Here is a 16,802-nt window from a genome sequence, read left to right on the forward strand (position 1 = left end):
GAACATAAGAAGTATAAACAATAACCTTCATGACCTCCATGCCAACTTAGCTCTCTAATCACCAGACATTGCTCTACTCACAGAGACCTAGTTAAAACCCAACATCAATAGTGAAAAAATATTACCCCCAGGCTACAACATTATACGTTCTGACAGACTAAATAAAAAGGGAGGTGGTGTAGCTCTTCTCTATAAAAAACACCTCTCTATAGAAACACCATCTGAAAAAACTTTTGAAGTTGAGAATTCAGAAATACTGTATGCCAAACTAAAGGTCAACTCGAATAAAAATATATATACATCATAGGTTTTTATATGCCACTATGAGATATTATTTCAGTACTAGAGAACTTACTACACTGGTGTTGCAATAATCTCAAGAAACACTTATAATGGGTGACCTTAACTCATTAGCCCCGAGTACCTTCTCATGGTGCATCTGTGCTTAACACCGAGCACACCATGAGAAGATAGGAATTCTCATCTTAACCCCGAGTGCCTTCCAGTAGCGCAAGTAAGTTTACAACCCTAATTTAAAGTTACTGTTGAAAAATAAGTTGAGAAAGTAACTGAACTTTGTCAGTTACCTTCTCAACTTAGGATTTAGAGTGGAGTTACCTGACAGTCCTATTGGACTTTTATGAGTAAATCGGGTTGGAATGCTCCCTATCTTTTCCTATGATTACAGCAAAGCTGACTCTGTCTGCAGCCAATTGGATTCGTACATAACTCTTGAGTGTGTTACGTGATTTGTCTGTTCATAGTATATTTACATTTCTGTACTGTTTTAGTAATTTTTTGAGGAGTGCTGAGAACATGTTGCTTAGAAAGTGTTCTTACTAAGAAAGGAAGGGATACGCAAAATTGCATTGTGCTGCTTCTTGAATATTTAGTCAGGTTAACTAGTGATATGTACATGCGCTAATTGAGTTTCCCAAACAGCTGTTTCTATGTGCAGCCCCCCTTATCTCCTAACCTTTTAACGAGGAGGAATGCCAAGCACCCAGTCTGACAAGTTTATATTGCTGCTGTGACTTTCCCCATTGTGTTACTTGCAGGTGTGTTCATAGATTACATAAGGTGACAGTCGAGCCTTCAAGGAGTTCAGCACTGTGGGATGCTTCAACTCAGATTTGACATAAAATTACTTTGTGTTCTAATAATAATAATAATGTGAATAAACTAGTGCTGTCTAGGGCAAAATAATGTTAAACAATTAAATTTAGACAATTCTTTATAATAAACTGCATTGTGCTGTGTAAAATGTTCTGTAGTCAGCTCTTTTGACTAATGGAGGCGGGGCTAGCACAATTTTGCTGGTTTTAATAGCTTTTAGCGCCAGCAAAGAAATCATTGATCACTTTGAGCAAGACGTTGACTTGCCTATAGTGTTTAATTTTAATGGGCTTTGTCTGACTTTCTTTAGGAGTATCTGACCCCCCCCAGCAGCCTTGGTTATTGTGGTCCTTTGAACACGTATTGCTTCCTTTTTTTGCACCATTGATGCTCCATTTCCTTTGGACTGTACTGATGACATTTTACTTAATAAATGTGTGCTCTGACTACCCGTTACTGAGTACGTGTACGTCAGCAGTAGTAACATCATCAGACCTCAACATCTGTAATTAACTCTAAGATGCCAAACCAATATGTATATAGTAATATTAAACTATGTACTTTAACATGTATATTGATGTACGGCATCATGTTTTACATCATTATTATTCTGCATATTATCGGACCAAATAGCTATATCTACTGATCCTTTATTCATGCTGTTACATTCATTACCTTGTTCATCTGTTTTGTAATTATTTTTACACTGCATCTGCTGACTTAGTATACTTATTATTTTTCATGGACTGTGGCTAAAATGGTACCTTTTGGGCTCAGTCTATTACTCAGTTAAGCCAAAACGAAATAGACTGAAAAGTCCCAAAGGATAAAGTGCCTCTCAGAAACAAAACTGCAAGTATCACAAACAAACCATCGAAGCACAGGCACGACTGTAAAAATGAAGTGAAAGCGCTTACTGTTTGGATCACTACTCAGTTAATAAACTTCAATAAATAAATACATTAAATAAATCATGCACAAGAAGTAAAAAGGCTAAATGTATCTTTCAGAAGAGGCCATAATGATGGAAAGAGCTTCTCTTGATTTGTACGCATAATCAGGGTAGAGCAGGCAGTCTCTGTGGGAAGAGGAGATGTAAAAAGATGGGGATGATAAAACACTCCAAGTGGCAGCAAGATATTTCTTTGCAGAACAATATGGATGTTGCATGGAAACAGCCCTCAAAAGTGGTGGTGGTAGCAGATGCAGTGATTTTTATAGGGAATACATGTGGCAGGGCATAAGAGATACTGCAGAAATTACTGAGGTAAAGACAGAGATAATGTGCATAGTCTTAAGTTTGCAACATAGGGAAAAGAGTGGATTCCTTGAGCTTAAGGGCTTGTTCTACCAAGAGTGTCTCTCCTATAACAATTCAAATATTTATTTTATTGGTGTTGTTACGGGTTGTATTCATTCAAGGGAATAAAAGCAAATGGGCACAGACTGTGAATGTAACACCCTAGTGGAATATGTGACATTCCTCCTTGACTCTTATCTACATGCAGCAAAGAAGCAAATCTTTTCAAACTTTTGTTTGAAGAAACAAAATGTATGTCTTTTTGGGCAGTGAGTCCACTGTAACTTTGCCTCACCAATCTGCCTGCATCTAGCCTGCTCCCAAATTCAGGTCATTGAGTCCATCAGTTTTCCCTGCATTTCGGCAGTATTAATTGAAAGTATTGAACTGCCAAAAATGCTGCAGTATAAAGGAAATCCTGTGACTTGTCTTACTAATAAAATTCTGCAGTGGCTGAAATGTTATAGTGAAATTACTTGTATGAATAAAATGTCATAGTTGCAGGGTGCACTGGTTAGCATTGTTGCCTCACAGCAAGAGGTTGTCTGATTCGATTCTTGGTTGTGGTGCCTTCTGTGTGGAGTCTGCATGTCCTCCCTGCAGTAACATGGGTTTCCTTTGGTTGCTCTGGTTTCCTCCCATGTTCCATAGACATGCAGTAGGTGGAATGGACACTGTAAGTTGGCCGTAGGTGAGAGTGTGTGTGCAATTTAGTGGTACTTATGAACTACTGTGGCATGGCTAACCAACTGGCATGTTAACCTTGGCTCGAGATAACTGGCACTGCTTAAGTGACACCCCAACCCCATATGGAAAATGGGAAAAGGGGTTGAAGATGGATGAATGGATGGGATTAATGGGATGAATCTCATCACACTCAGTTATTTCAACAATGATCTTCATATAACATGGAAAAGTAGATAAAAACCCTTGGATGCATCTAAGTTCAAACAAATGACAGTGTTGCACATTGTGTATGTACTGTACATGACATTCTGAGATTTTTTGCACCACAGTTTATCTTCTCTTGATGTTTCTACTCTCGTTTGAATAATAGATACAAGGGATAACGATAAGAGACTAATGATTTTATGCCATTAGCAATATTGCTACAGTTTTTACAGCAGCTGTCTTTATCCAGGATTTTCTATTATAAGCACGTTTTTTCACAAATCTGTCCATATTTCTATATTCCATTAGTGCTGTGAGACCTTCATTTTATAGGATAACTGCCTCAGTGCTTCATTTATATTCCATGAAGCTTTCAGGCCTGATGCTGTGCTAGTCTGTTAGTGTTTCACCTTGCAAGAAAAGTGGTCTATCTGTGAAACATTCCCATTAGATCAGTTGTAAGAATGGAAGAGAACTGGGTAGTTTAAAGCATGTGGGATGAACAAAAGTGCCATGGATGGTAAACTCTCCAAATCAGTTAAGTTATTTTTATCCCAAGCTCTCCCCAAATAAACTTATATATGTAGACATACACAGACATCTCTCCTCCCACAGCAGAAAAAAAAGACAATAATTAATATCGGGTATTGCATAATGCACTAAAAACTTTTTGCATTCTTTCCTTTCTTTCTTTGTTTTGGTTTCATTTATAAAGGATTTTCAGTGTTAATTTAAATGCATTTCTACTGCACACAGCTGTTTAGGTATCCCTGTCTGTGTGGTATCTGCCCTTATAACCAGGAAATAGATATCATTTTGTTTTGATAATTATAATTCAGAATTTAACATTAAAATTCCATCATTATAGTCTTGCAGCTGCCTGCCATTTTTTTTATTTAACAAACTAATGCTAGAAGGCTATCAGAATGGTAGAACATATGTATCAGTAGTAAAAGGAGCGAAGCACAATCAAACAAAGTTTAGATTACTAGCTATCTGTGTTCCTAGGTCCCGCACCACTAGGTCTATTTTAGGGGTGCACTATCAGTATTGTAATTTGCAGGGATATATGATTTACTGAAGGGAAGGGTATGATTACGCATATTTTAGCAGTTTGACTCAAATCGTGATTTTGACACCAGTCATTTGTAATTTTTATGGCCTGCTTGTAGGATGTCAACATCATTTGGGGATTCAGTGATTGCTCTGAGCTTACAGTCGTTGGCTAATTTGGTGAGCCTGAGGCCCCCAACATTGACCTTCACTTCAGAAAAGTATATACCAAACAGGTGAGGTCCCAACACTGAGCCCTGTGGGACATTGTTAGTAAAAGGCATCTTATTGGAGGTAGATTCACCTATCCAGAAAACATTTATCCTGTCAGTGAACCAGTTTGTTATCCATCTGATGATCTAGGGGTTCATGCCTAACTCAGTATGTTTATCTATGATCCCTAAGTGGGAGATTGTATCAAAAGCTTTTGCTAGATGTATATTAGTATGTATCGTTTTACCCTCATCCATGTTAACACTATCCAAATACTGTCTTCAAGAACATTGGTGATAAATAACACTGTAAATAAATGTTGGAATGCTGGATAACAAGAACACTGCTGATCAATATATAAAAAAGGTTCTGCACATATATTTTGGTTTTCCTGAATAATATCAACTGAAACAGTCTTCTCTACTGAGTAATTCTGGGAATGTTACTGAAGGGGTCGTTTGGGGAAATATTTCATTCAGGTGCTTGTGCATACAGCAACATTTTATTGAAAGGGTGGCTGGGTGAATGCTTCATTCTGGTGATTGCATAATAGGAAATGCTACTGAAGGGTTGTTGGGTAAATGTTTCATTTTGGTGATTATGCATACCTCACTGTTTTACTGAAGGGGTCAGTTGGGTGAATGTTTAATTTTGGTACATGTGTATACCTGGACATATTAATGAAGATGTTGTTTGGGGAAATAAGTAATTTGTGCATCAGGGAAGTGCTTCTGCACACATGGTCAGACTGTCATAACATGTTTGGGTGGGATGAAAGGCTGAGTGAGATATATTATATTGTTTTTTGGCATAGTTCAACAAGATATTTTGTACACTATTGCTGCCCCTTTCACTGCTAGAGGGATGATTAGGCAAGATAAAATGATTTACTACTTTTGTAGTAATTCTTACATGGATCAGACAGGTAATTTACATACTTACATTTACATATTTCTGACTTTGTAATTTCTGTTTATGATTATACTCATTGTTTGGCTCAGTGAAATAAATGTTATTACTTGCACAAAATTACCAGCATGGAGAACCATATATTTTGGGCAATATTCCTGGCTCTGTCAGTCATGTGTGAAATTTAGTTGGGAGGAAGGGATACATATAAGTGTTCTACTATTTTTACTGAATTACTCTGGTCTTCTCCTAACAGATGATACCGAGTCTGTGTTATATAACAGCTGCACAAGGTAATATAAAAAATGCCTACTTAGCAGGTTTTGTGCAGCAATTATCACCTGTGTCTAAATGTGCAGAACCTGGCAGTAATGAAATGCAGGTCATTATCACATTAACAATAAGTGCAGTTACAATACAGCACTGGGTCAATCTCACTTTTCAAGTAAAATTGTCAGCAGCCACTGTTATTCACATAACATAACATAAGAAGTCGTTAGCACATTGATGAGTTTGAGAGAGTTAGGACATGTTTTCATATTTTGACAAATAACTTTGCTAGGGAGCAAGTAATTGTGCTAAGTAATACCTCATTTTAAAGACAGTGTTAGTCCTTACAGCATGGTAAAAGAACTGTGCCCATGGGCTGTACACATGTACAGATATCACAGTTTGTTTAGGTATTGGGTTATGAAGGTTATGACATTTTTTTCATATTTTGGAAAATAAGTTTGCTAGAGAAGTTGCTAATGTGCTAAGTAATACCTCATTTTGAAGACAGTATCATTACTTTCAACATGGTAATAAAACTCTGTCTGTATGCTCAACACATGTACAAACAGAGCTTGGTTTAGGATGTAGGTTATAGAAAGTATGATTTGTGTCATATTTTGGTAAATAACTCTGCTAGGGAGCAAGTAATTGTGTTAAGTAATACCTCATTTTGAAGACAGTATTTATAGCTGTAACGTGGTAAAAGAACTGTGCCTGTATGTTGTACATGTGTACAGATATCAAAGTTTGTTTCGGATTTGAGTTATGGAAATTATGATTTTTTTTTTCATATTTTGGTACATAACTTTGCAAGGGAGCATCTGAATGTGCTACGTAATACCTCATTTTGAAGACAGTATTGATAGTTGCAACATGGTAAAAGAGTTGTGTCTGTATGTTGTACACATGTACTGATATCAAAGTTTGTTTCGGACTTAGGTTATGGAAATTATGCTTTTTTTCTTATTTTGGTAAATAGCTTTGCAGGGGAGCATCTGAATGTGCTAAGTAATACCTCATTTTGAAGACAGTATTCATAGTTCCAACATGGTAAATGAACTATACCTGTATGTTGTTCACATGTAGAGATATCAAAGTTTGTTTCAAACTTATGGTTATGGAGATTGTTTTTTTTTTTCATGTTTTAGTAAATAACTTCACAAGGGAGCATCTGAATGTACTAAGTAATACATAATTTTGAAGACAGTATTCATAGTTCCAACATGGTAAAATAACTGTGCCTGTATGTTGTACATATGTACAGATATTAAAGTTTGTTTCGGACTTAGGTTATGGAAATTATGATTTCTTTTCATATTTTGGTAAATAATTTTGCAAGCAAGCATGTCAGTTTGCCAAGTAATACCTCATTTTGAAGGCAGTGTTACTCCTTACAATATGGTAAAAAAACTGTGTCTGTGCACTGTACACACATACAGATATTACAGTTTGTTTAGTTTTGTAGGATTATGAAAATTATACATTTCCAATACTTTTAATTATTATACCCATAACTTTGCAAGGGAGCTTGGTGATGACACAAATGATGCATCATTTTGAAGTGGACATTGAGACGCACAATGTCTACACTGATATGTAGCCTCTGTGTGTTACAGGTGATGAGATATGTTTTGTTTATTTATCAGTTATGAGAAATATTATATTAATCATATCTCTGTGAATATCTCTGTAAAGGAACACCACACAGTGATGGCAAAGGTGTCATTTTAAAGCGGACATTCATACAAACAAATTAAATACAAATTGTATGGGTCTACATGGTATGTTGACCAAGATATTGTGCTTTGCTTTTCCAAAAAGGTACAAAATATGCACAATATCAGCATTCCTTGCCAAATATTTAATAATGACTTTGATATGCACTATCAGCATTTATACTGTTGGAAAGGGCAGTGTCTGCTGAACAACTTCTACATTTTCATTTTTAGTCTAGCTCTTATAGTTACAGAGTTATGAACATTTGTTTTCTGTATGGTATTAGAAATGGATTTTCTGAAAATAAGCTCAGGCTGCACTGTTGTTCCTATGGTGGAATTAAGCAGGTAGCTTTTTCTGAGCTGCTCCGGTCTGAATGAGTTAATATAGACTGAACAGAATGTAATTCCACACATCTCAAAAATCATATTAACTTACATGGTTTCTCTCAACTCATCCAATTACCAACTAGAATGAATAAAACTTCAGACAGAAACTCCACCCTGGACTGGATGTTAACAAACAGGTTACCTGACAGCCTCAGTGATCATTTTCCTACTTATCCAGTTAGAAAGAAACAATACAAATCAAACAGCCAATTCTGCTACAAATAAGAAATAAAAAGCAACTAAACCCCTACAACCTCACACAAATCCACAAACACTGCAACTGGACACCTTTAAAAACCCTTCCCCTGCAAGATGCAATAATTTACTTCATGGTGCTGCGGTAGCATTGTCGCTTCACAGTAAGACATTGTCCTGTTCGATTCTCAGCTAGAGTGTCTTCTGTGTGGAGACATGTGTGAATGGGCGTACCTTCGTTGAAGGTTGTGCATCAGGGCTGGCAACTCGGCACGTAAAAATCTACTGCCAATCATTAGCGGACCAGAGTTCTGCAGTTGCGACCCCCTAACCGGGAAAAGCCGAAAGACACAACTACTTTCCTAACCATTCTATATTCACAGGTACCAATTAGAAATATACATGTCAAAGCTAACTATGCCCCTTGGCTAAGAAAAGAAACACTAAATCTACCCAGGCTGAGAGATAAAGCATGGTCTTCCTGGAAAACAAATAAATCCCAACTGTCATTCCCAGATTTATCGGGAACTTAGAAATAAAGCTAAAAAACTGAATAAAACAGATAAAATTAACTATTACACTGAAATACAATCCAAGCATCATAAAAACCCACAAAACATCTGGTCCACAGTAAATAATATCCTTAACCCAGGGAAAACAGAAACTCCCCCACCATCACCAATTCAAAAAATATAGCCACTCAGTTTAACAAATATTTTACAGAAACCATCCTTGAACTAGCTAAATATCAAAAATCATCAACAAATAAACCCTACTTCCAAACTTCTAACTCCACATCCACCTTCTCACTGCAATGAGTTCCAACTGATACCATCAAAACACTCCTGAAAAAGCTAAAGCCCACTACACTAGCTGCCGATAGTCTACCTACAAAATACTTAAAGCTAACAGCAGATGTCATAGCATACCCTATAGCTATACTAATCAACAGATCAATAGCTGAACACCAGGTCCCTTCCATCTGGAAAACCGTGTATATCATTCCCCCTTCATAAGGATGGTCCATCAACTGAGCTAAATAACTATGGACCAATTGCAATATTATCTCCAGTCTCAAAAAGTTTAGAAAAAGTTATTCATAAAAAGGTAACTGACTACCTACTAAATAATCAGCTTCTAACCAATACCCAACACAGTTTTAGATCATTCCATAGCACAACTACTGCTTTATTGTCTTTTGCTAATATCATTAATCTCCACAGGAGTAATAATCACTTTGCTCCTTCCATCTTCTTAGACCTGTCAAAAGCTTTTGATATGGTCTCCCCTACCCACCTTCTCAGCACCCTCTCAGACCTCCATTTTTGTAATTCCACCCTTGCATGGTTCAAACATTACCTCACAGGGTGTCAACAAGCTGTCTCATGGCAACAGACCCTCTCACCCTTATTACCAGTTGAACTCGGAGTCCCCCAAGGCTCCATTCTAGGCCCACTCCTATTCTCTGTGTTTACTAACAATCTCCACCTTGCAACCACTCATGCATCTCTCGTCCAAGATGCAGACAACCCAACTGTAGCATGTTCTACAACCTCTCTACTAGAACTGCAAACACTTACCCAGAAAGACTTTCATGATGTAGAGACCTAGCTAACAAATGCTAATTTAATCTTAAACTCCCCCCAAAAACAAATTATTAATATTCTCCCCTAACAAAACTACTCCCTCTCCTAACACTTTCCATATTACCTCCCACAACAAAACCTGCATAACCCCCCTCACAGCACACAAAATTACTAGGAACTAAAATTGACCATAAACTTAGATTTGATATTCACATATCTCAGACAGTTAAAAAGGTACATAAAAAAATTGGTACCTTACACGGGAATAAACACTTCTTCATAAATAATACCAGAATAGCCATTGTCCAAACACACCTACTCTCCACCTTACTATATGCAGCACGCATTCTTACTAACCTTAACAAATCTGAACTGCAAAAAATTGGAATCTGCTACAGTAAAATAGCAAGATTTGCCACAAATTCTTCAGCTAGATCTCATCACTGCCTAACACTCAAGCAGCTTAAATGGTTAGAATTTCCACAACTCCTAAACTATATACAACTCTCAAGGATCCACAAAATTCTCTCGGAGCCTGATAAATTACCTGCCTTACAAACTCTTCTACAACCCTGTGCTACTACCAGACCCCTCCAATCCTCCAACAGAAACCACATACAAGCTCATATAGCCAAAAATCAAGCATGAGATTCCCTCTGCTCAAACTACATTGATAAACACTGGAATGTTCTACCATCTAATCTTGCCTCCATATCATCTCTAACAACATTTAAACCAGCCCTAAAAATCTATCTACTAAGCAAATGGGTCTGCCCATGCACAACCCCTGGATGACAACTAACTCTCCATCTCCACTTTCTCCTCTCCAATTCCTCTGCAACCTTACTTCTTATCACAGTTCTCAAGCTAAGGCTATCTTAGGCAATAAAAGAAAGTATACCTATTATACCTATATCACTAGACTGTTATTATTAATTGTTAAGTCCTTAGACTGTATGTAAATGTATAAAGTATAAATATGTAACAGATTAGAATTTTTTCAGTGAAGCATTTCGAAACACTATAAATTTTGTCATATTTACATAGATTGTTGTTTCTTGTCTGTATTGTACTGTTGTATCTGGAGCTTTTCACCCTGGGCCTGTGCTGAAAAAGGACATGTCCAGTCAGACTTTCCCAGTAAACAAATGTAAAATAAATAAAAAATAAAATAAATATGTATTTCATCATCCAAAAACGTATTAAAACATATTAGCAAATAATACATATGTTGATACTAACCAAAAAACACAAACTGGTAAATACAAAGAACAAAACAGGCGAGAAGACTCCCACAATGAAACTGCTTTATTCACAAGTAAATGGTAAGCGCTTTCACCAGCCAAATGCGCCAGCTTCCTCAGACCAAACTCAAACAACTTCAAACTATGACCAGTTGTTATATATATACACAGTTAAGTACTTAATAAGTGTACTAATTAATTAACAAGCATAAGACTTAATCAATTAAAACTTTTTTTTATAAAAAAACACATTATGTAAAACCCTACACACAAACTATTGAGCCGAATTTTTAACGTTGGGTACTTGTTATATAAGCAGAATACAAGGTGCAACTCAACTTATATCATATTGTACTGCATCCGAAATATCCAAACTTAATAAAAAAATTATAATAATTTTATATATAAAATCATTAATATATTCTAATGACAATAATATCAGCTTTCCTATATAACCCTTAAAAACCTTCCTACTGTTAACCATTAACATATCTTTTACTACTAGACACTTTTTCAAATTAAGAAACTTTATCTATTAAAAATTCATCTATAAATCAAACAAAACAACTATAAACCACAAAAGGAAAAGGAGAAGTCCACAAATCAAAAAAGCCAAATCCATGAATTTATTGGTTAGCGCTTTCATGCACCATCAATACGTGCACTTCCTCAGACAAATGAATTAAAAAATTACACTGCTTAAATACAAAAAGCACATTGATTAACAAGTTAGCCAATTAATTAATTGGATAATGTGAATTAAATTATATTATTACCTACCCAACAACTTTACTAAACACAACACCTAAAAATAACCTGCTCCTAGATAATAATAAATCTATGTTAACCAGTTCAACATGTTAAAATATCTATCTATATATATATGTATATATATATATATATATATATATATATATATATATATATATATATATATATATATATATATATGAATTTATGTATATAAAAATTTAAAAAGTTTTTTTAAAAAATAATATTTGATTTGTCAAGTATAAGTATTCATATTATAAATTTAATTTACTTGCAAAGTTTATCGTTCCAAGGCTTTCAATCTAAGTATACATTTTATGGAACACATATCATTGATATCAGGATAAACATATGCATTTGTGAGTAATTGCCACAGCAATTCTTGTTCTTCAAGTTGAAGATGCTGTGGTCCACCTCTAGGATTCTTGGGAACACTTTGTACTACCACAAACTGAAAACTGTGTGTACTATATTCATTAATGTGTCTTGCTAATGCGTTAGTCTGAATATTTTTAGCAATAGCATAAACATGTTCGTATATACGTTGTTTGAGTTGTCGCTCAGTTTTTCCTAAATAAAATACAGAACACAATTTACACTTGGCTAAATATACTATGCCTCAACTTTCACAATTATATTTATCTTGTATTGAATACTGGTATCCATTAATACAGAAAAAAGGCCCTGTTAAAATATATTTACATTATTTACATCTGCCACATTTAAACATACCTTTGACATTTATATGCTTTTGATGTGGCATCTCAAATAGTCTCTTAAGACTAGGTCCTTTCCTATAAGCTACCAATGGTCTACATCCAAGAATTCTATTTAAAGTAGATTCTTGTAAGATTAGACCCCAATTTGAGTTAAGTATTTCTCTGACTTCATGTGAAATGTCATTGAACTGTGTTAAAAAACTGGTTATATATTTATTGTTTTCACTTGTAGCCCTCTCGCCATTCTGTATTCTTGATGTAAATTCATCATTGCCTGCATGTGCCATGACTTCAGTATTGATTAAAATAGGGCCCAAATGTTTCCTTGACCTCTTTGAAATAATTTCTTGTGTTAAGCAATTAACCAGTGATGTAGGATAACCACGGTTAATAAACATACTATGTAAAAAATTACATTCTATACCGAAATCATCATCATGAGAACACATTCTTGAAGCTCTGACTAATTGGCCTTTCACCACTCCTCTTTTTTGAAAATATGGGTGATTACTTGCAAAATGTAAAAATGAATTACTATAAAAGGGCTTCCTATATATGCTGGTCCTATAACAGTTATTATATACATCTTTACTCAAAGAAATATCTGAAAAATTAATTTTTTCTTTGTTGAAATTAAATGTAAACTCTAGAAAAGATGTAAATGTGGACATCATTTTGACTAAATTTTGGGCATCGTCATAGTTGCCTTGGATAATAAAGAACATGTTGTCTTGGTACTGAGTGTACCAGACAACTGTATCTTTAAAAAACTCATGTTGAAAAAGATAGGTGCATTCCCAAAAAGCCATCACTGAATTGGCAAAGCTGCCACAGCATGGCAAGCCCATGGCAACACCTGATTTTTGTAAAAACAATTCACCCTTAAACATGAAATAATTGTTGTTAAGCACAATGGCTAAAAGGGAAATAGTCAAGTCTACATTATTGCCTGGAATCTGCTTTAGCAATAAAAACTCTCTGACCCATTCCATGCCAACACTGTGTGGTATGACAGTATATAAATCTTTAATGTCCACAGTAAGAAACCCATATGCCATATCAAATGGTATTTTATTCAGATTATTCTTTTTTATTCTTTTTAAGAAGGCACTTAATAGATATTTGTTCATTGAGTCCAGGAAAAATGTAAGCTAAAGTCTGTATTTGCCACTCCAATTCAACTTCCTCGAGCTTCAAAAACCATGGCCCTCCCCTGATGCTTTGTTCAATTTTCTGCAAGACCATTAACCTAAATTTGTGCTCTGGGAGCAACATAATGTGTCTTGCAAGGGCATTGGTATTTATTGACCTAGCTATACTATATTGGTATTCGTAGACCCGCTGTTTTAGATTACGCTCGGTCTTACCAATATAGAATGCATCATAATGAGTACAGGAAGCACAATAAACAACACCTTGTGAATCACATGAATAGTGGCCCAAGATTTTATAATCCCTATCTCTAATAATAATATTATCAGAGGTATGGATAAATTTGCATTGAGGGCATCTTCTACACTTAAAGGTACCATGTTGCCCCCGGGATACTCTCTTAACTCTCTCTAACAGATTTTTAAGGTTAGAACCCCTTCTAAAGGTAATAGACAAATCATGCCCTAGTTTTTTGTTCACCTCAAAATCTTGTTGTATGATATTCTATACATGATTTCCTTAATCCTACTTGCATCTGTAGAATATGTAGTCAAAAAACTTGCAAATTCTAAGTTTTTCCTGGTCTTTGAAAGAACAATACCTCTGGGGACCTCCATTGCACCCACCTGTACATGTTTATCTTGTATAAGGGGCTGGAAATGTCCTGAATGCCTTTTCCTACTTACTTCTTGTACAACTTGATCTATTAGGTCTACAGGGTATGCTCTCCTTAAAAACATTTGTTTAAGGAGGGTACATTCATCCTGAAAATCATCAAAACTGGACACCATCCTAGCTGCTCCCACAACCTGGCCCTTAACCACAGCCTTTTTCTGACAAAAAGGGTGGCAGCTAGTAAAGTGCAGGAACGTGTTAGAATATGTTGGTTTGCGGTATATTGTAGATTTAAATTGGCCTTTAACAATATCCTTACTCAGACAAATGTCCAGAAAATTGATCATGTTTTCATCCACCTGATAGGTGAATTCCAGAAAAGAGGTGAATTTAGATAATTCTAAAACAAATAAATCTATGGCTTGTCTCTGACCCTTACACAAAAAGAACATGTCATCCTGATATCTAGTGTACCAGGTGACATGTTCTTTATAAGTTTGACAATTGAACAGAAATGAGGTTTCCCAGTGGGCAAGGATGCAGTTAGCAAAACTGCTCCCACAAGGCGAACCCATGGCAATGCCACTCTTCTGAAGGAATAATTTATTGGAAAATAAGATAAAATTATTCTCTAAAACAATTTCCAATAAGATCTCTATCAGGTCAATGTCCTGATACTTCATACCTTTCCTAAGTAGAAAATCCCTAACCCATTCTAGCACTATAGTATGCGGGATGGAAGTATAGAGGTCTTTGATATCTACAGTCAAGAACAAGTATTGCTCTTTGAACTCCATCTTGTTGATGTAAGTCAAAAACTCCCAAGAATCATGGCATATTTGTGATTCAGTTGAAATGAAGGGTTTCAGCTTATAATCCACAAATTTAGCACAACCATAAGTTATGGAGCCCCTTCCATCTACTATAGGTCTAAAAGGTAGATTTGATACATTCTTATGTATTTTCGGTGACCCAAACAAAGCTGGCACAATAGGAGCTGGCATGGTAAGAAAATGGTATGTGTCTACATCTAAAGTTCCCTCTGAAAAGAGGTCACTCAGAATACCCTTAATTTTGTTGTAAGCTCCATTTAGCTCATTTATACTTGCACTCACATAAGCTTCATTATCTAAATGTGCCAACATTTTATTTTCATAGTCACCTTGATCCATAAAAACTAACCTACCCCCCTTATCAGGTTTCATAATCCTTACTTTACTGGTGCTTAGCAAGTTAAGAAGGTCTTTCTCATTCTTATCTATATTACCTTTTCTATTCTTATAATGATCGACCCCACGAGTTAGACAATGTCGAATGTCCATTTCACAACATTTTTCAAAAAATGCCAGCACCGGTTGTAGGGGTGGGTTGAATAAGCTAGTGACTCTAAGGTTGTGCATTAAACCTGTATTCTGACCTAGCTCACAAGTTAAATTCAACTTACGAACAAAAGTTTTTAAATCAACCACTGTTTTTACAATGTCAGCTCTCAAGTCCGGTACAAAAGTCAAGCCCTTAGACAGGAAATTTGCCATCTCCTCATTGACTTCCAAAGAACTAAAGTTATAAATATGGAAGTCACCTTCAGTATTAGTTAACAATTTGGGACCAGGCTCAATCAGAACTTTGAGATTCCCATTAACTATCTCCTACTCCTGTTCTGTCGTCTCCTCTGGGGCATTTGTTTCCTGTTCTGATTGTTTTGTAAAGTTTGTTGCTGGCCAGCATTGGTGTTCTGAAAATCCTGAAATGAATTTTCATCCCTTTGATTGTTATTATTATGCTGCATCCCCCTTCCACCCATACCCATTTCTGATTGTTGACGTCCCATGGCATGCTGTTGGTTTTGGATACGTTCACTTCTACGAACCATATTTGTCTATGGTTGTTGATCCTGCACCTCACCAGCCAAATCCATGGCCGCTGCTCCATTAATAATATCAATGTCCATCAGAAGCTCCTGCCCCACGTTATGGTTTTGAATAAAAGGTGGTGGGGGGTATGCTGTACCCTTACTGTACACATTAAGATCTCTATTGATTTTCTTCTTTTTAAGTTCAATTAATTTATTAATGCTGGCATCAATACTTGTGAAAATTCTAGAATAATCAAACCTATACCGGTCAAAGTCAGGAGCGTTAAGAATTGATTGCTCTAACACTTCCAACTCTGTTTTTAGACCCAAAATATTTGCTTGGTAATTCTTCGTATTTCCAAAAATTCAATGCCTTGGCAATTAAAAAGGGCGATCAACTCCGAATGGAACTCTGATTTGTTAATTAAACCATTCGGATATCGCCACTGTCGTAGCCCCTTAGGAACTATACCTTTAATGGTACACTCCTGTAAGTAGGAAATCTCAAGCTGAAGTTTCCTACATTGAAACAGTTTAGTGTCAAAACTATTTAAATGGTTAACAATACCAGACCCACTTCGATTCAGCGGATCCTCGTTATTAGATGTAGTCAGGTTAACATTAAAAAAGTTATTGTTATTCAAAAAAGTACCCATTGACAGAATGGTAATACACCCAATGTCCATTCTAGACTCCGAACATAGAGGCTGTGCATTTAAAGACGTAACATTATTACCAACTATGATTTCAGATTGAGAAAGTACGTTAACAGTACTTACAGCAGGGCTAATCACAGTCCGATTAC

This window comes from Protopterus annectens, chromosome 12.part0, assembly GCF_019279795.1.
Source record: "Protopterus annectens isolate FY-2018-M chromosome 12.part0, PAN1.0, whole genome shotgun sequence".
Taxonomy (NCBI): domain Eukaryota; kingdom Metazoa; phylum Chordata; order Ceratodontiformes; family Protopteridae; genus Protopterus; species Protopterus annectens.